Source organism: Brachyhypopomus gauderio, unplaced genomic scaffold (genome assembly GCF_052324685.1).
Source record: "Brachyhypopomus gauderio isolate BG-103 unplaced genomic scaffold, BGAUD_0.2 sc135, whole genome shotgun sequence".
NCBI classification, from domain to species: Eukaryota; Metazoa; Chordata; class Actinopteri; order Gymnotiformes; family Hypopomidae; genus Brachyhypopomus; species Brachyhypopomus gauderio.
This window is the reverse complement of record NW_027506956.1, coordinates 184,682-203,496: the sequence shown is the minus strand read 5'-3', so window position 1 is coordinate 203,496 and position 18,815 is coordinate 184,682. Positions and strand designations below refer to the sequence as shown.

Below are 18,815 nucleotides of genomic sequence, written 5' to 3'. Positions count from 1 at the left end.
CTCATCAAGAACATACCAACCACCTAGAAAAAGGTGAACTGGATTATATAATCCCACATTGTGCATCAAACGGCGACAGAAACATTGGAAAATTAATTATGAGAACACACACAAAATCTTAGGCCTATCTAAAACATGAAATGCACAGACAACTCCATCCACAAAGAAGACAGCAAAAATAAGTGACATAAATATCAAAGCGCAACAAAATCCAATAAAGAATCCTTACTTTCACCGCTTGACAAGTCTCCAAAGAGACTAGCAAAAATTGCCACAGCTGACTATATTTCAAGTCATCCAGGCGGGGTATTGGGTAAAGTTTTCAACCAGCAATGATCACGCCTCGGACAAACCTCATAGGCTACGATATTGCCTCTGCGAAAGAATAACAAATAAAAACGATGCAAAAGTACACACATTGTTTACAGAGGAACTCATGAATGGTATCTGTTGTGACATCACAAATAGGCCTAATGCACAATTGATGTTCCAATAACTAAAAGCAATTCTGAATGCATCAGTATTTGTTTTTTGAGATACTGCATTTCTAATCATGTTAATGCATTAACAGAAACAATATTGCATGGCGAATGAAAATCAAAAGGCATCATGGGAATTTTTTCACTGTAAAGGCGGAGTCAAGCAAGGGGCAAAAATGAGAGGGGGAGTCAAATATGTAACAGCAAGGATACACATAGAAGTTAGGACAGACCTTTGGCAGTAAAAATAATAGCTAAAGAAGACAGCAGAGTTTTGCCAAGTAAACTGCCATTAAGACACCATCATTGCAGTAAGAGCTCATCAAGAACATACCAACCACCTAGAAAAAGGTGAAGTGGATTATATAATCCCACATTGTGCATCAAACGGCGACAGAAACATTGGAAAATTAATTATGAGAACACACACAAAATCTTAGGCCTATCTAAAACATGAAATGCACAGACAACTCCATCCACAAAGAAGACAGCAAAAATAAGTGACATAAATATCAAAGCGCAACAAAATCCAATAAAGAATCCTTACTTTCACCGCTTGACAAGTCTCCAAAGAGACTAGCAAAAATTGCCACAGCTGACTATATTTCAAGTCATCCAGGCGGGGTATTGGGTAAAGTTTTCAACCAGCAATGATCACGCCTCGGATAAACCTCATAGGCTACGATATTGCCTCTGCGAAAGAATAACAAATAAAAACGATGCAAAAGTACACACATTGTTTACAGAGGAACTCATGAATGGTATCTGTTGTGACATCACAAATAATGCACAAATGATGTTCCAATAACTAAAAGCAATTCTGAATGCATCAGTATTTGTTTTCTGAGATACTGCATTTCTAATCATGTTAATGCATTAACAGAAACAATATTGCATGGCGAATGAAAATCAAAAGGCATCATGGGAATTTTTTCACTGTAAAGGCGGAGTCAAGCAAGGGGCAAAAATGAGAGGGGGAGTCAAATATGTAACAGCAAGGATACACATAGAAGTTAGGACAGACCTTTGGCAGTAAAAATAATAGCTAAAGAAGACAGCAGAGTTTTGCCAAGTAAACTGCCATTAAGACACCATCATTGCAGTAAGAGCTCATCAAGAACATACCAACCACCTAGAAAAAGGTGAACTGGATTATATAATCCCACATTGTGCATCAAACGGCGACAGAAACATTGGAAAATTAATTATGAGAACACACACAAAATCTTAGGCCTATCTAAAACATGAAATGCACAGACAACTCCATCCACAAAGAAGACAGCAAAAATAAGTGACATAAATATCAAAGCGCAACAAAATCCAATAAAGAATCATTACTTTCACCGCTTGACAAGTCTCCAAAGAGACTAGCAAAAATTGCCACAGCTGACTATATTTCAAGTCATCCAGGCGGGGTATTGGGTAAAGTTTTCAACCAGCAATGATCACGCCTCGGACAAACCTCATAGGCTACGATATTGCCTCTGCGAAAGAATAACAAATAAAAACGATGCAAAAGTACACACATTGTTTACAGAGGAACTCATGAATGGTATCTGTTGTGACATCACAAATAATGCACAAATGATGTTCCAATAACTAAAAGCAATTCTGAATGCATCAGTATTTGTTTTTTGAGATACTGCATTTCTAATCATGTTAATGCATTAACAGAAACAATATTGCATGGCGAATGAAAATCAAAAGGCATCATGGGATTTTTTTCACTGTAAAGGCGGAGTCAAGCAAGGGGCAAAAATGAGAGGGGGAGTCAAATATGTAACAGCAAGGATACACATAGAAGTTAGGACAGACCTTTGGCAGGAAAAATAATAGCTAAAGAAGACAGCAGAGTTTTGCCAAGTAAACTGCCATTAAGACACCATCATTGCAGTAAGAGCTCATCAAGAACATACCAACCACCTAGAAAAAGGTGAACTGGATTATATAATCCCAGATTGTGCATCAAACGGCGACAGAAACATTGGAAAATTAATTATGAGAACACACACAAAATCTTAGGCCTATCTAAAACATGAAATGCACAGACAACTCCATCCACAAAGAAGACAGCAAAAATAAGTGACATAAATATCAAAGCGCAACAAAATCCAATAAAGAATCCTTACTTTCACCGCTTGACAAGTCTCCAAAGAGACTAGCAAAAATTGCCACAGCTGACTATATTTCAAGTCATCCAGGCGGGGTATTGGGTAAAGTTTTCAACCAGCAATGATCACGCCTCGGATAAACCTCATAGGCTACGATATTGCCTCTGCGAAAGAATAACAAATAAAAACGATGCAAAAGTACACACATTGTTTACAGAGGAACTCATGAATGGTATCTGTTGTGACATCACAAATAGGCCTAATGCACAAATGATGTTCCAATAACTAAAAGCAATTCTGAATGCATCAGTATTTGTTTTTTGAGATACTGCATTTCTAATCATGTTAATGCATTAACAGAAACAATATTGTATGGCGAATAAAAATCAAAAGGCATCATGGGATTTTTTTCACTGTAAAGGCGAAGTCAAGCAAGGGGCAAAAATGAGAGGGGGAGTCAAATATGTAACAGCAAGGATACACATAGAAGTTAGGACAGACCTTTGGCAGGAAAAATAATAGCTAAAGAAGACAGCAGAGTTTTGCCAAGTAAACTGCCATTAAGACACCATCATTGCAGTAAGAGCTCATCAAGAACATACCAACCACCTAGAAAAAGGTGAACTGGATTATATAATCCCAGATTGTGCATCAAACGGCGACAGAAACATTGGAAAATTAATTATGAGAACACACACAAAATCTTAGGCCTATCTAAAACATGAAATGCACAGACAACTCCATCCACAAAGAAGACAGCAAAAATAAGTGACATAAATATCAAAGCGCAACAAAATCCAATAAAGAATCCTTACTTTCACCGCTTGACAAGTCTCCAAAGAGACTAGCAAAAATTGCCACAGCTGACTATATTTCAAGTCATCCAGGCGGGGTATTGGGTAAAGTTTTCAACCAGCAATGATCACGCCTCGGATAAACCTCATAGGCTACGATATTGCCTCTGCGAAAGAATAACAAATAAAAACGATGCAAAAGTACACACATTGTTTACAGAGGAACTCATGAATGGTATCTGTTGTGACATCACAAATAATGCACAAATGATGTTCCAATAACTAAAAGCAATTCTGAATGCATCAGTATTTGTTTTCTGAGATACTGCATTTCTAATCATGTTAATGCATTAACAGAAACAATATTGCATGGCGAATGAAAATCAAAAGGCATCATGGGAATTTTTTCACTGTAAAGGCGGAGTCAAGCAAGGGGCAAAAATGAGAGGGGGAGTCAAATATGTAACAGCAAGGATACACATAGAAGTTAGGACAGACCTTTGGCAGTAAAAATAATAGCTAAAGAAGACAGCAGAGTTTTGCCAAGTAAACTGCCATTAAGACACCATCATTGCAGTAAGAGCTCATCAAGAACATACCAACCACCTAGAAAAAGGTGAACTGGATTATATAATCCCACATTGTGCATCAAACGGCGACAGAAACATTGGAAAATTAATTATGAGAACACACACAAAATCTTAGGCCTATCTAAAACATGAAATGCACAGACAACTCCATCCACAAAGAAGACAGCAAAAATAAGTGACATAAATATCAAAGCGCAACAAAATCCAATAAAGAATCATTACTTTCACCGCTTGACAAGTCTCCAAAGAGACTAGCAAAAATTGCCACAGCTGACTATATTTCAAGTCATCCAGGCGGGGTATTGGGTAAAGTTTTCAACCAGCAATGATCACGCCTCGGACAAACCTCATAGGCTACGATATTGCCTCTGCGAAAGAATAACAAATAAAAACGATGCAAAAGTACACACATTGTTTACAGAGGAACTCATGAATGGTATCTGTTGTGACATCACAAATAATGCACAAATGATGTTCCAATAACTAAAAGCAATTCTGAATGCATCAGTATTTGTTTTTTGAGATACTGCATTTCTAATCATGTTAATGCATTAACAGAAACAATATTGCATGGCGAATGAAAATCAAAAGGCATCATGGGATTTTTTTCACTGTAAAGGCGGAGTCAAGCAAGGGGCAAAAATGAGAGGGGGAGTCAAATATGTAACAGCAAGGATACACATAGAAGTTAGGACAGACCTTTGGCAGGAAAAATAATAGCTAAAGAAGACAGCAGAGTTTTGCCAAGTAAACTGCCATTAAGACACCATCATTGCAGTAAGAGCTCATCAAGAACATACCAACCACCTAGAAAAAGGTGAACTGGATTATATAATCCCAGATTGTGCATCAAACGGCGACAGAAACATTGGAAAATTAATTATGAGAACACACACAAAATCTTAGGCCTATCTAAAACATGAAATGCACAGACAACTCCATCCACAAAGAAGACAGCAAAAATAAGTGACATAAATATCAAAGCGCAACAAAATCCAATAAAGAATCCTTACTTTCACCGCTTGACAAGTCTCCAAAGAGACTAGCAAAAATTGCCACAGCTGACTATATTTCAAGTCATCCAGGCGGGGTATTGGGTAAAGTTTTCAACCAGCAATGATCACGCCTCGGATAAACCTCATAGGCTACGATATTGCCTCTACGAAAGAATAACAAATAAAAACGATGCAAAAGTACACACATTGTTTACAGAGGAACTCATGAATGGTATCTGTTGTGACATCACAAATAGGCCTAATGCACAAATGATGTTCCAATAACTAAAAGCAATTCTGAATGCATCAGTATTTGTTTTTTGAGATACTGCATTTCTAATCATGTTAATGCATTAACAGAAACAATATTGTATGGCGAATAAAAATCAAAAGGCATCATGGGATTTTTTTCACTGTAAAGGCGAAGTCAAGCAAGGGGCAAAAATGAGAGGGGGAGTCAAATATGTAACAGCAAGGATACACATAGAAGTTAGGACAGACCTTTGGCAGGAAAAATAATAGCTAAAGAAGACAGCAGAGTTTTGCCAAGTAAACTGCCATTAAGACACCATCATTGCAGTAAGAGCTCATCAAGAACATACCAACCACCTAGAAAAAGGTGAACTGGATTATATAATCCCACATTGTGCATCAAACGGCGACAGAAACATTGGAAAATTAATTATGAGAACACACACAAAATCTTAGGCCTATCTAAAACATGAAATGCACAGACAACTCCATCCACAAAGAAGACAGCAAAAATAAGTGACATAAATATCAAAGCGCAACAAAATCCAATAAAGAATCCTTACTTTCACCGCTTGACAAGTCTCCAAAGAGACTAGCAAAAATTGCCACAGCTGACTATATTTCAAGTCATCCAGGCGGGGTATTGGGTAAAGTTTTCAACCAGCAATGATCACGCCTCGGATAAACCTCATAGGCTACGATATTGCCTCTGCGAAAGAATAACAAATAAAAACGATGCAAAAGTACACACATTGTTTACAGAGGAACTCATGAATGGTATCTGTTGTGACATCACAAATAATGCACAAATGATGTTCCAATAACTAAAAGCAATTCTGAATGCATCAGTATTTGTTTTCTGAGATACTGCATTTCTAATCATGTTAATGCATTAACAGAAACAATATTGCATGGCGAATGAAAATCAAAAGGCATCATGGGAATTTTTTCACTGTAAAGGCGGAGTCAAGCAAGGGGCAAAAATGAGAGGGGGAGTCAAATATGTAACAGCAAGGATACACATAGAAGTTAGGACAGACCTTTGGCAGGAAAAATAATAGCTAAAGAAGACAGCAGAGTTTTGCCAAGTAAACTGCCATTAAGACACCATCATTGCAGTAAGAGCTCATCAAGAACATACCAACCACCTAGAAAAAGGTGAACTGGATTATATAATCCCACATTGTGCATCAAACGGCGACAGAAACATTGGAAAATTAATTATGAGAACACACACAAAATCTTAGGCCTATCTAAAACATGAAATGCACAGACAACTCCATCCACAAAGAAGACAGCAAAAATAAGTGACATAAATATCAAAGCGCAACAAAATCCAATAAAGAATCCTTACTTTCACCGCTTGACAAGTCTCCAAAGAGACTAGCAAAAATTGCCACAGCTGACTATATTTCAAGTCATCCAGGCGGGGTATTGGGTAAAGTTTTCAACCAGCAATGATCACGCCTCGGATAAACCTCATAGGCTACGATATTGCCTCTACGAAAGAATAACAAATAAAAACGATGCAAAAGTACACACATTGTTTACAGAGGAACTCATGAATGGTATCTGTTGTGACATCACAAATAGGCCTAATGCACAAATGATGTTCCAATAACTAAAAGCAATTCTGAATGCATCAGTATTTGTTTTTTGAGATACTGCATTTCTAATCATGTTAATGCATTAACAGAAACAATATTGTATGGCGAATAAAAATCAAAAGGCATCATGGGATTTTTTTCACTGTAAAGGCGAAGTCAAGCAAGGGGCAAAAATGAGAGGGGGAGTCAAATATGTAACAGCAAGGATACACATAGAAGTTAGGACAGACCTTTGGCAGGAAAAATAATAGCTAAAGAAGACAGCAGAGTTTTGCCAAGTAAACTGCCATTAAGACACCATCATTGCAGTAAGAGCTCATCAAGAACATACCAACCACCTAGAAAAAGGTGAACTGGATTATATAATCCCACATTGTGCATCAAACGGCGACAGAAACATTGGAAAATTAATTATGAGAACACACACAAAATCTTAGGCCTATCTAAAACATGAAATGCACAGACAACTCCATCCACAAAGAAGACAGCAAAAATAAGTGACATAAATATCAAAGCGCAACAAAATCCAATAAAGAATCCTTACTTTCACCGCTTGACAAGTCTCCAAAGAGACTAGCAAAAATTGCCACAGCTGACTATATTTCAAGTCATCCAGGCGGGGTATTGGGTAAAGTTTTCAACCAGCAATGATCACGCCTCGGATAAACCTCATAGGCTACGATATTGCCTCTGCGAAAGAATAACAAATAAAAACGATGCAAAAGTACACACATTGTTTACAGAGGAACTCATGAATGGTATCTGTTGTGACATCACAAATAATGCACAAATGATGTTCCAATAACTAAAAGCAATTCTGAATGCATCAGTATTTGTTTTCTGAGATACTGCATTTCTAATCATGTTAATGCATTAACAGAAACAATATTGCATGGCGAATGAAAATCAAAAGGCATCATGGGAATTTTTTCACTGTAAAGGCGGAGTCAAGCAAGGGGCAAAAATGAGAGGGGGAGTCAAATATGTAACAGCAAGGATACACATAGAAGTTAGGACAGACCTTTGGCAGTAAAAATAATAGCTAAAGAAGACAGCAGAGTTTTGCCAAGTAAACTGCCATTAAGACACCATCATTGCAGTAAGAGCTCATCAAGAACATACCAACCACCTAGAAAAAGGTGAACTGGATTATATAATCCCACATTGTGCATCAAACGGCGACAGAAACATTGGAAAATTAATTATGAGAACACACACAAAATCTTAGGCCTATCTAAAACATGAAATGCACAGACAACTCCATCCACAAAGAAGACAGCAAAAATAAGTGACATAAATATCAAAGCGCAACAAAATCCAATAAAGAATCCTTACTTTCACCGCTTGACAAGTCTCCAAAGAGACTAGCAAAAATTGCCACAGCTGACTATATTTCAAGTCATCCAGGCGGGGTATTGGGTAAAGTTTTCAACCAGCAATGATCACGCCTCGGATAAACCTCATAGGCTACGATATTGCCTCTGCGAAAGAATAACAAATAAAAACGATGCAAAAGTACACACATTGTTTACAGAGGAACTCATGAATGGTATCTGTTGTGACATCACAAATAATGCACAAATGATGTTCCAATAACTAAAAGCAATTCTGAATGCATCAGTATTTGTTTTCTGAGATACTGCATTTCTAATCATGTTAATGCATTAACAGAAACAATATTGCATGGCGAATGAAAATCAAAAGGCATCATGGGAATTTTTTCACTGTAAAGGCGGAGTCAAGCAAGGGGCAAAAATGAGAGGGGGAGTCAAATATGTAACAGCAAGGATACACATAGAAGTTAGGACAGACCTTTGGCAGTAAAAATAATAGCTAAAGAAGACAGCAGAGTTTTGCCAAGTAAACTGCCATTAAGACACCATCATTGCAGTAAGAGCTCATCAAGAACATACCAACCACCTAGAAAAAGGTGAACTGGATTATATAATCCCACATTGTGCATCAAACGGCGACAGAAACATTGGAAAATTAATTATGAGAACACACACAAAATCTTAGGCCTATCTAAAACATGAAATGCACAGACAACTCCATCCACAAAGAAGACAGCAAAAATAAGTGACATAAATATCAAAGCGCAACAAAATCCAATAAAGAATCCTTACTTTCACCGCTTGACAAGTCTCCAAAGAGACTAGCAAAAATTGCCACAGCTGACTATATTTCAAGTCATCCAGGCGGGGTATTGGGTAAAGTTTTCAACCAGCAATGATCACGCCTCGGACAAACCTCATAGGCTACGATATTGCCTCTGCGAAAGAATAACAAATAAAAACGATGCAAAAGTACACACATTGTTTACAGAGGAACTCATGAATGGTATCTGTTGTGACATCACAAATAGGCCTAATGCACAATTGATGTTCCAATAACTAAAAGCAATTCTGAATGCATCAGTATTTGTTTTTTGAGATACTGCATTTCTAATCATGTTAATGCATTAACAGAAACAATATTGCATGGCGAATGAAAATCAAAAGGCATCATGGGAATTTTTTCACTGTAAAGGCGGAGTCAAGCAAGGGGCAAAAATGAGAGGGGGAGTCAAATATGTAACAGCAAGGATACACATAGAAGTTAGGACAGACCTTTGGCAGTAAAAATAATAGCTAAAGAAGACAGCAGAGTTTTGCCAAGTAAACTGCCATTAAGACACCATCATTGCAGTAAGAGCTCATCAAGAACATACCAACCACCTAGAAAAAGGTGAACTGGATTATATAATCCCACATTGTGCATCAAACGGCGACAGAAACATTGGAAAATTAATTATGAGAACACACACAAAATCTTAGGCCTATCTAAAACATGAAATGCACAGACAACTCCATCCACAAAGAAGACAGCAAAAATAAGTGACATAAATATCAAAGCGCAACAAAATCCAATAAAGAATCCTTACTTTCACCGCTTGACAAGTCTCCAAAGAGACTAGCAAAAATTGCCACAGCTGACTATATTTCAAGTCATCCAGGCGGGGTATTGGGTAAAGTTTTCAACCAGCAATGATCACGCCTCGGATAAACCTCATAGGCTACGATATTGCCTCTGCGAAAGAATAACAAATAAAAACGATGCAAAAGTACACACATTGTTTACAGAGGAACTCATGAATGGTATCTGTTGTGACATCACAAATAATGCACAAATGATGTTCCAATAACTAAAAGCAATTCTGAATGCATCAGTATTTGTTTTCTGAGATACTGCATTTCTAATCATGTTAATGCATTAACAGAAACAATATTGCATGGCGAATGAAAATCAAAAGGCATCATGGGAATTTTTTCACTGTAAAGGCGGAGTCAAGCAAGGGGCAAAAATGAGAGGGGGAGTCAAATATGTAACAGCAAGGATACACATAGAAGTTAGGACAGACCTTTGGCAGTAAAAATAATAGCTAAAGAAGACAGCAGAGTTTTGCCAAGTAAACTGCCATTAAGACACCATCATTGCAGTAAGAGCTCATCAAGAACATACCAACCACCTAGAAAAAGGTGAACTGGATTATATAATCCCACATTGTGCATCAAACGGCGACAGAAACATTGGAAAATTAATTATGAGAACACACACAAAATCTTAGGCCTATCTAAAACATGAAATGCACAGACAACTCCATCCACAAAGAAGACAGCAAAAATAAGTGACATAAATATCAAAGCGCAACAAAATCCAATAAAGAATCCTTACTTTCACCGCTTGACAAGTCTCCAAAGAGACTAGCAAAAATTGCCACAGCTGACTATATTTCAAGTCATCCAGGCGGGGTATTGGGTAAAGTTTTCAACCAGCAATGATCACGCCTCGGATAAACCTCATAGGCTACGATATTGCCTCTGCGAAAGAATAACAAATAAAAACGATGCAAAAGTACACACATTGTTTACAGAGGAACTCATGAATGGTATCTGTTGTGACATCACAAATAATGCACAAATGATGTTCCAATAACTAAAAGCAATTCTGAATGCATCAGTATTTGTTTTCTGAGATACTGCATTTCTAATCATGTTAATGCATTAACAGAAACAATATTGCATGGCGAATGAAAATCAAAAGGCATCATGGGAATTTTTTCACTGTAAAGGCGGAGTCAAGCAAGGGGCAAAAATGAGAGGGGTAGTCAAATATGTAACAGCAAGGATACACATAGAAGTTAGGACAGACCTTTGGCAGTAAAAATAATAGCTAAAGAAGACAGCAGAGTTTTGCCAAGTAAACTGCCATTAAGACACCATCATTGCAGTAAGAGCTCATCAAGAACATACCAACCACCTAGAAAAAGGTGAACTGGATTATATAATCCCACATTGTGCATCAAACGGCGACAGAAACATTGGAAAATTAATTATGAGAACACACACAAAATCTTAGGCCTATCTAAAACATGAAATGCACAGACAACTCCATCCACAAAGAAGACAGCAAAAATAAGTGACATAAATATCAAAGCGCAACAAAATCCAATAAAGAATCATTACTTTCACCGCTTGACAAGTCTCCAAAGAGACTAGCAAAAATTGCCACAGCTGACTATATTTCAAGTCATCCAGGCGGGGTATTGGGTAAAGTTTTCAACCAGCAATGATCACGCCTCGGACAAACCTCATAGGCTACGATATTGCCTCTGCGAAAGAATAACAAATAAAAACGATGCAAAAGTACACACATTGTTTACAGAGGAACTCATGAATGGTATCTGTTGTGACATCACAAATAATGCACAAATGATGTTCCAATAACTAAAAGCAATTCTGAATGCATCAGTATTTGTTTTTTGAGATACTGCATTTCTAATCATGTTAATGCATTAACAGAAACAATATTGCATGGCGAATGAAAATCAAAAGGCATCATGGGATTTTTTTCACTGTAAAGGCGGAGTCAAGCAAGGGGCAAAAATGAGAGGGGGAGTCAAATATGTAACAGCAAGGATACACATAGAAGTTAGGACAGACCTTTGGCAGGAAAAATAATAGCTAAAGAAGACAGCAGAGTTTTGCCAAGTAAACTGCCATTAAGACACCATCATTGCAGTAAGAGCTCATCAAGAACATACCAACCACCTAGAAAAAGGTGAACTGGATTATATAATCCCAGATTGTGCATCAAACGGCGACAGAAACATTGGAAAATTAATTATGAGAACACACACAAAATCTTAGGCCTATCTAAAACATGAAATGCACAGACAACTCCATCCACAAAGAAGACAGCAAAAATAAGTGACATAAATATCAAAGCGCAACAAAATCCAATAAAGAATCCTTACTTTCACCGCTTGACAAGTCTCCAAAGAGACTAGCAAAAATTGCCACAGCTGACTATATTTCAAGTCATCCAGGCGGGGTATTGGGTAAAGTTTTCAACCAGCAATGATCACGCCTCGGATAAACCTCATAGGCTACGATATTGCCTCTGCGAAAGAATAACAAATAAAAACGATGCAAAAGTACACACATTGTTTACAGAGGAACTCATGAATGGTATCTGTTGTGACATCACAAATAGGCCTAATGCACAAATGATGTTCCAATAACTAAAAGCAATTCTGAATGCATCAGTATTTGTTTTTTGAGATACTGCATTTCTAATTATGTTAATGCATTAACAGAAACAATATTGTATGGCGAATAAAAATCAAAAGGCATCATGGGATTTTTTTCACTGTAAAGGCGAAGTCAAGCAAGGGGCAAAAATGAGAGGGGGAGTCAAATATGTAACAGCAAGGATACACATAGAAGTTAGGACAGACCTTTGGCAGGAAAAATAATAGCTAAAGAAGACAGCAGAGTTTTGCCAAGTAAACTGCCATTAAGACACCATCATTGCAGTAAGAGCTCATCAAGAACATACCAACCACCTAGAAAAAGGTGAACTGGATTATATAATCCCAGATTGTGCATCAAACGGCGACAGAAACATTGGAAAATTAATTATGAGAACACACACAAAATCTTAGGCCTATCTAAAACATGAAATGCACAGACAACTCCATCCACAAAGAAGACAGCAAAAATAAGTGACATAAATATCAAAGCGCAACAAAATCCAATAAAGAATCCTTACTTTCACCGCTTGACAAGTCTCCAAAGAGACTAGCAAAAATTGCCACAGCTGACTATATTTCAAGTCATCCAGGCGGGGTATTGGGTAAAGTTTTCAACCAGCAATGATCACGCCTCGGATAAACCTCATAGGCTACGATATTGCCTCTGCGAAAGAATAACAAATAAAAACGATGCAAAAGTACACACATTGTTTACAGAGGAACTCATGAATGGTATCTGTTGTGACATCACAAATAATGCACAAATGATGTTCCAATAACTAAAAGCAATTCTGAATGCATCAGTATTTGTTTTCTGAGATACTGCATTTCTAATCATGTTAATGCATTAACAGAAACAATATTGCATGGCGAATGAAAATCAAAAGGCATCATGGGAATTTTTTCACTGTAAAGGCGGAGTCAAGCAAGGGGCAAAAATGAGAGGGGGAGTCAAATATGTAACAGCAAGGATACACATAGAAGTTAGGACAGACCTTTGGCAGTAAAAATAATAGCTAAAGAAGACAGCAGAGTTTTGCCAAGTAAACTGCCATTAAGACACCATCATTGCAGTAAGAGCTCATCAAGAACATACCAACCACCTAGAAAAAGGTGAACTGGATTATATAATCCCACATTGTGCATCAAACGGCGACAGAAACATTGGAAAATTAATTATGAGAACACACACAAAATCTTAGGCCTATCTAAAACATGAAATGCACAGACAACTCCATCCACAAAGAAGACAGCAAAAATAAGGGACGTGAATATCAAAGCGCAACAAAATCCAATAAAGAATCCTTACTTTCACCGCTTGACAAGTCTCCAAAGAGACTAGCAAAAATTGCCACAGCTGACTATATTTCAAGTCATCCAGGCGGGGTATTGGGTAAAGTTTTCAACCAGCAATGATCACACCTCGGATAAACCTCATAGGCTACGATATTGCCTCTGCGAAAGAATAACAAATAAAAACGATGCAAAAGTACACACATTGTTTACAGAGGAACTCATGAATGGTATCTGTTGTGACATCACAAATAGGCCTAATGCACAAATGATGTTCCAATAACTAAAAGCAATTCTGAATGCATCAGTATTTGTTTTTTGAGATACTGCATTTCTAATCATGTTAATGCATTAACAGAAACAATATTGCATGGCGAATGAAAATCAAAAGGCATCATGGGATTTTTTTCACTGTAAAGGCGGAGTCAAGCAAGGGGCAAAAATGAGAGGGGGAGTCAAATATGTAACAGCAATGATACACATAGAAGTTAGGACAGACCTTTGGCAGGAAAAATAATAGCTAAAGAAGACAGCAGAGTTTTGCCAAGTAAACTGCCATTAAGACACCATCATTGCAGTAAGAGTTCATCAAGAACATACCAACCACCTAGAAAAAGGTGAACTGGATTATATAATCCCAGATTGTGCATCAAACGGCGACAGAAACATTGGAAAATTAATTATGAGAACACACACAAAATCTTAGGCCTATCTAAAACATGAAATGCACAGACAACTCCATCCACAAAGAAGACAGCAAAAATAAGTGACATAAATATCAAAGCGCAACAAAATCCAATAAAGAATCCTTACTTTCACCGCTTGACAAGTCTCCAAAGAGACTAGCAAAAATTGCCACAGCTGACTATATTTCAAGTCATCCAGGCGGGGTATTGGGTAAAGTTTTCAACCAGCAATGATCACGCCTCGGATAAACCTCATAGGCTACGATATTGCCTCTGCGAAAGAATAACAAATAAAAACGATGCAAAAGTACACACATTGTTTACAGAGGAACTCATGAATGGTATCTGTTGTGACATCACAAATATTGCACAAATGATGTTCCAATAACTAAAAGCAATTCTGAATGCATCAGTATTTGTTTTCTGAGATACTGCATTTCTAATCATGTTAATGCATTAACAGAAACAATATTGCATGGCGAATGAAAATCAAAAGGCATCATGGGAATTTTTTCACTGTAAAGGCGGAGTCAAGCAAGGGGCAAAAATGAGAGGGGGAGTCAAATATGTAACAGCAAGGATACACATAGAAGTTAGGACAGACCTTTGGCAGTAAAAATAATAGCTAAAGAAGACAGCAGAGTTTTGCCAAGTAAACTGCCATTAAGACACCATCATTGCAGTAAGAGCTCATCAAGAACATACCAACCACCTAGAAAAAGGTGAACTGGATTATATAATCCCACATTGTGCATCAAACGGCGACAGAAACATTGGAAAATTAATTATGAGTACACACACAAAATCTTAGGCCTATCTAAAACATGAAATGCACAGACAACTCCATCCACAAAGAAGACAGCAAAAATAAGTGACATAAATATCAAAGCGCAACAAAATCCAATAAAGAATCCTTACTTTCACCGCTTGACAAGTCTCCAAAGAGACTAGCAAAAATTGCCACAGCTGACTATATTTCAAGTCATCCAGGCGGGGTATTGGGTAAAGTTTTCAACCAGCAATGATCACGCCTCGGATAAACCTCATAGGCTACGATATTGCCTCTGCGAAAGAATAACAAATAAAAACGATGCAAAAGTACACACATTGTTTACAGAGGAACTCATGAATGGTATCTGTTGTGACATCACAAATAATGCACAAATGATGTTCCAATAACTAAAAGCAATTCTGAATGCATCAGTATTTGTTTTCTGAGATACTACATTTCTAATCATGTTAATGCATTAACAGAAACAATATTGCATGGCGAATGAAAATCAAAAGGCATCATGGGAATTTTTTCACTGTAAAGGCGGAGTCAAGCAAGGGGCAAAAATGAGAGGGGGAGTCAAATATGTAACAGCAAGGATACACATAGAAGTTAGGACAGACCTTTGGCAGTAAAAATAATAGCTAAAGAAGACAGCAGAGTTTTGCCAAGTAAACTGCCATTAAGACACCATCATTGCAGTAAGAGCTCATCAAGAACATACCAACCACCTAGAAAAAGGTGAACTGGATTATATAATCCCACATTGTGCATCAAACGGCGACAGAAACATTGGAAAATTAATTATGAGAACACACACAAAATCTTAGGCCTATCTAAAACATGAAATGCACAGACAACTCCATCCACAAAGAAGACAGCAAAAATAAGTGACATAAATATCAAAGCGCAACAAAATCCAATAAAGAATCCTTACTTTCACCGCTTGACAAGTCTCCAAAGAGACTAGCAAAAATTGCCACAGCTGACTATATTTCAAGTCATCCAGGCGGGGTATTGGGTAAAGTTTTCAACCAGCAATGATCACGCCTCGGATAAACCTCATAGGCTACGATATTGCCTCTGCGAAAGAATAACAAATAAAAACGATGCAAAAGTACACACATTGTTTACAGAGGAACTCATGAATGGTATCTGTTGTGACATCACAAATAATGCACAAATGATGTTCCAATAACTAAAAGCAATTCTGAATGCATCAGTATTTGTTTTCTGAGATACTGCATTTCTAATCATGTTAATGCATTAACAGAAACAATATTGCATGGCGAATGAAAATCAAAAGGCATCATGGGAATTTTTTCACTGTAAAGGCGGAGTCAAGCAAGGGGCAAAAATGAGAGGGGGAGTCAAATATGTAACAGCAAGGATACACATAGAAGTTAGGACAGACCTTTGGCAGTAAAAATAATAGCTAAAGAAGACAGCAGAGTTTTGCCAAGTAAACTGCCATTAAGACACCATCATTGCAGTAAGAGCTCATCAAGAACATACCAACCACCTAGAAAAAGGTGAACTGGATTATATAATCCCACATTGTGCATCAAACGGCGACAGAAACATTGGAAAATTAATTATGAGAACACACAAAATCTTAGGCCTATCTAAAACATGAAATGCACAGACAACTCCATCCACAAAGAAGACAGCAAAAATAAGTGACATAAATATCAAAGCGCAACAAAATCCAATAAAGAATCCTTACTTTCACCGCTTGACAAGTCTCCAAAGAGACTAGCAAAAATTGCCACAGCTGACTATATTTCAAGTCATCCAGGCGGGGTATTGGGTAAAGTTTTCAACCAGCAATGATCACGCCTCGGATAAACCTCATAGGCTACGATATTGCCTCTGCGAAAGAACAACAAATAAAAACGATGCAAAAGTACACACATTGTTTACAGAGGAACTCATGAATGGTATCTGTTGTGACATCACAAATAGGCCTAATGCACAAATGATGTTCCAATAACTAAAAGCAATTCTGAATGCATCAGTATTTGTTTTCTGAGATACTGCATTTCTAATCATGTTAATGCATTAACAGAAACAATATTGCATGGCGAATGAAAATCAAAAGGCATCATGGGAATTTTTTCACTGTAAAGGCGGAGTCAAGCAAGGGGCAGAAATGAGAGGGGGAGTCAAATATGTAACAGCAAGGATACACATAGAAGTTAGGACAGACCTTTGGCAGTAAAAATAATAGCTAAAGAAGACAGCAGAGTTTTGCCAAGTAAACTGCCATTAAGACACCATCATTGCAGTAAGAGCTCATCAAGAACATACCAACCACCTAGAAAAAGGTGAACTGGATTATATAATCCCAGATTGTGCATCAAACGGCGACAGAAACATTGGAAAATTAATTATGAGAACACACACAAAATCTTAGGCCTATCTAAAACATGAAATGCACAGACAACTCCATCCACAAAGAAGACAGCAAAAATAAGTGACATAAATATCAAAGCGCAACAAAATCCAATAAAGAATCCTTACTTTCACCGCTTGACAAGTCTCCAAAGAGACTAGCAAAAATTGCCACAGCTGACTATATTTCAAGTCATCCAGGCGGGGTATTGGGTAAAGTTTTCAACCAGCAATGATCACGCCTCGGATAAACCTCATAGGCTACGATATTGCCTCTGCGAAAGAATAACAAATAAAAACGATGCAAAAGTACACACATTGTTTACAGAGGAACTCATGAATGGTATCTGTTGTGACATCACAAATAATGCACAAATGATGTTCCAATAACTAAAAGCAATTCTGAATGCATCAGTATTTGTTTTCTGAGATACTGCATTTCTAATCATGTTAATGCATTAACAGAAACAATATTGCATGGCGAATGAAAATCAAAAGGCATCATGGGAATTTTTTCACTGTAAAGGCGGAGTCAAGCAAGGGGCAAAAATGAGAGGGGGAGTCAAATATGTAACAGCAAGGATACACATAGAAGTTAGGACAGACCTTTGGCAGTAAAAATAATAGCTAAAGAAGACAGCAGAGTTTTGCCAAGTAAACTGCCATTAAGACACCATCATTGCAGTAAGAGCTCATCAAGAACATACCAACCACCTAGAAAAAGGTGAACTGGATTATATAATCCCACATTGTGCATCAAACGGCGACAGAAACATTGGAAAATTAATTATGAGTACACACACAAAATCTTAGGCCTATCTAAAACATGAAATGCACAGACAACTCCATCCACAAAGAAGACAGCAAAAATAAGTGACATAAATATCAAAGCGCAACAAAATCCAATAAAGAATCCTTACTTTCACCGCTTGACAAGTCTCCAAAGAGACTAGCAAAAATTGCAACAGCTGACTATATTTCAAGTCATCCAGGCGGGGTATTGGGTAAAGTTTTCAACCAGCAATGATCACGCCTCGGATAAACCTCATAGGCTACGATATTGCCTCTGCGAAAGAATAACAAATAAAAACGATGCAAAAGTACACACATTGTTTACAGAGGAACTCATGAATGGTATCTGTTGTGACATCACAAATAATGCACAAATGATGTTCCAATAACTAAAAGCAATTCTGAATGCATCAGTATTTGTTTTCTGAGATACTGCATTTCTAATCATGTTAATGCATTAACAGAAACAATATTG

At 37.4% G+C, this 18,815-nt stretch overlaps 24 non-coding genes across 24 annotated transcripts; all 24 read right to left on the bottom strand.

The window, feature by feature from the left end:
* Positions 1 to 246: 246 nt before the first annotated feature.
* On the bottom strand, positions 247 to 387 carry LOC143499566 (U4 spliceosomal RNA). The gene has a single exon (XR_013126179.1). It is a non-coding gene; the product is annotated as a U4 spliceosomal RNA (small nuclear RNA).
* Positions 388 to 1,043: 656 nt separating this feature from the next.
* LOC143499491 (U4 spliceosomal RNA) lies at positions 1,044 to 1,184 on the bottom strand. Its single transcript, XR_013126105.1, has one exon. It is a non-coding gene; the product is annotated as a U4 spliceosomal RNA (small nuclear RNA).
* A 650-nt stretch (positions 1,185 to 1,834) lies between these two features.
* LOC143499565 (U4 spliceosomal RNA) lies at positions 1,835 to 1,975 on the bottom strand. Its single transcript, XR_013126178.1, has one exon. It is a non-coding gene; the product is annotated as a U4 spliceosomal RNA (small nuclear RNA).
* Positions 1,976 to 2,625: 650 nt separating this feature from the next.
* LOC143499490 (U4 spliceosomal RNA) lies at positions 2,626 to 2,766 on the bottom strand. Its single transcript, XR_013126104.1, has one exon. It is a non-coding gene; the product is annotated as a U4 spliceosomal RNA (small nuclear RNA).
* Positions 2,767 to 3,422: 656 nt separating this feature from the next.
* Positions 3,423 to 3,563, bottom strand: LOC143499489 (U4 spliceosomal RNA). The gene has a single exon (XR_013126103.1). It is a non-coding gene; the product is annotated as a U4 spliceosomal RNA (small nuclear RNA).
* A 650-nt stretch (positions 3,564 to 4,213) lies between these two features.
* Positions 4,214 to 4,354, bottom strand: LOC143499564 (U4 spliceosomal RNA). The gene has a single exon (XR_013126177.1). It is a non-coding gene; the product is annotated as a U4 spliceosomal RNA (small nuclear RNA).
* A 650-nt stretch (positions 4,355 to 5,004) lies between these two features.
* On the bottom strand, positions 5,005 to 5,145 carry LOC143499607 (U4 spliceosomal RNA). Its single transcript, XR_013126219.1, has one exon. It is a non-coding gene; the product is annotated as a U4 spliceosomal RNA (small nuclear RNA).
* Positions 5,146 to 5,801: 656 nt separating this feature from the next.
* Positions 5,802 to 5,942, bottom strand: LOC143499488 (U4 spliceosomal RNA). The gene has a single exon (XR_013126102.1). It is a non-coding gene; the product is annotated as a U4 spliceosomal RNA (small nuclear RNA).
* Positions 5,943 to 6,592: 650 nt separating this feature from the next.
* Positions 6,593 to 6,733, bottom strand: LOC143499605 (U4 spliceosomal RNA). Its single transcript, XR_013126217.1, has one exon. It is a non-coding gene; the product is annotated as a U4 spliceosomal RNA (small nuclear RNA).
* A 656-nt stretch (positions 6,734 to 7,389) lies between these two features.
* Positions 7,390 to 7,530, bottom strand: LOC143499487 (U4 spliceosomal RNA). The gene has a single exon (XR_013126101.1). It is a non-coding gene; the product is annotated as a U4 spliceosomal RNA (small nuclear RNA).
* A 650-nt stretch (positions 7,531 to 8,180) lies between these two features.
* Positions 8,181 to 8,321, bottom strand: LOC143499486 (U4 spliceosomal RNA). The gene has a single exon (XR_013126100.1). It is a non-coding gene; the product is annotated as a U4 spliceosomal RNA (small nuclear RNA).
* A 650-nt stretch (positions 8,322 to 8,971) lies between these two features.
* LOC143499563 (U4 spliceosomal RNA) lies at positions 8,972 to 9,112 on the bottom strand. The gene has a single exon (XR_013126176.1). It is a non-coding gene; the product is annotated as a U4 spliceosomal RNA (small nuclear RNA).
* A 656-nt stretch (positions 9,113 to 9,768) lies between these two features.
* LOC143499485 (U4 spliceosomal RNA) lies at positions 9,769 to 9,909 on the bottom strand. Its single transcript, XR_013126099.1, has one exon. It is a non-coding gene; the product is annotated as a U4 spliceosomal RNA (small nuclear RNA).
* A 650-nt stretch (positions 9,910 to 10,559) lies between these two features.
* Positions 10,560 to 10,700, bottom strand: LOC143499484 (U4 spliceosomal RNA). Its single transcript, XR_013126098.1, has one exon. It is a non-coding gene; the product is annotated as a U4 spliceosomal RNA (small nuclear RNA).
* Positions 10,701 to 11,350: 650 nt separating this feature from the next.
* Positions 11,351 to 11,491, bottom strand: LOC143499562 (U4 spliceosomal RNA). Its single transcript, XR_013126175.1, has one exon. It is a non-coding gene; the product is annotated as a U4 spliceosomal RNA (small nuclear RNA).
* Positions 11,492 to 12,141: 650 nt separating this feature from the next.
* LOC143499483 (U4 spliceosomal RNA) lies at positions 12,142 to 12,282 on the bottom strand. Its single transcript, XR_013126097.1, has one exon. It is a non-coding gene; the product is annotated as a U4 spliceosomal RNA (small nuclear RNA).
* Positions 12,283 to 12,938: 656 nt separating this feature from the next.
* On the bottom strand, positions 12,939 to 13,079 carry LOC143499482 (U4 spliceosomal RNA). The gene has a single exon (XR_013126096.1). It is a non-coding gene; the product is annotated as a U4 spliceosomal RNA (small nuclear RNA).
* A 650-nt stretch (positions 13,080 to 13,729) lies between these two features.
* On the bottom strand, positions 13,730 to 13,870 carry LOC143499625 (U4 spliceosomal RNA). Its single transcript, XR_013126237.1, has one exon. It is a non-coding gene; the product is annotated as a U4 spliceosomal RNA (small nuclear RNA).
* Positions 13,871 to 14,526: 656 nt separating this feature from the next.
* LOC143499480 (U4 spliceosomal RNA) lies at positions 14,527 to 14,667 on the bottom strand. The gene has a single exon (XR_013126094.1). It is a non-coding gene; the product is annotated as a U4 spliceosomal RNA (small nuclear RNA).
* Positions 14,668 to 15,317: 650 nt separating this feature from the next.
* LOC143499479 (U4 spliceosomal RNA) lies at positions 15,318 to 15,458 on the bottom strand. Its single transcript, XR_013126093.1, has one exon. It is a non-coding gene; the product is annotated as a U4 spliceosomal RNA (small nuclear RNA).
* Positions 15,459 to 16,108: 650 nt separating this feature from the next.
* LOC143499478 (U4 spliceosomal RNA) lies at positions 16,109 to 16,249 on the bottom strand. Its single transcript, XR_013126092.1, has one exon. It is a non-coding gene; the product is annotated as a U4 spliceosomal RNA (small nuclear RNA).
* Positions 16,250 to 16,897: 648 nt separating this feature from the next.
* Positions 16,898 to 17,038, bottom strand: LOC143499600 (U4 spliceosomal RNA). The gene has a single exon (XR_013126212.1). It is a non-coding gene; the product is annotated as a U4 spliceosomal RNA (small nuclear RNA).
* A 656-nt stretch (positions 17,039 to 17,694) lies between these two features.
* Positions 17,695 to 17,835, bottom strand: LOC143499477 (U4 spliceosomal RNA). Its single transcript, XR_013126091.1, has one exon. It is a non-coding gene; the product is annotated as a U4 spliceosomal RNA (small nuclear RNA).
* Positions 17,836 to 18,485: 650 nt separating this feature from the next.
* Positions 18,486 to 18,626, bottom strand: LOC143499642 (U4 spliceosomal RNA). Its single transcript, XR_013126253.1, has one exon. It is a non-coding gene; the product is annotated as a U4 spliceosomal RNA (small nuclear RNA).
* Positions 18,627 to 18,815: the final 189 nt, after the last annotated feature.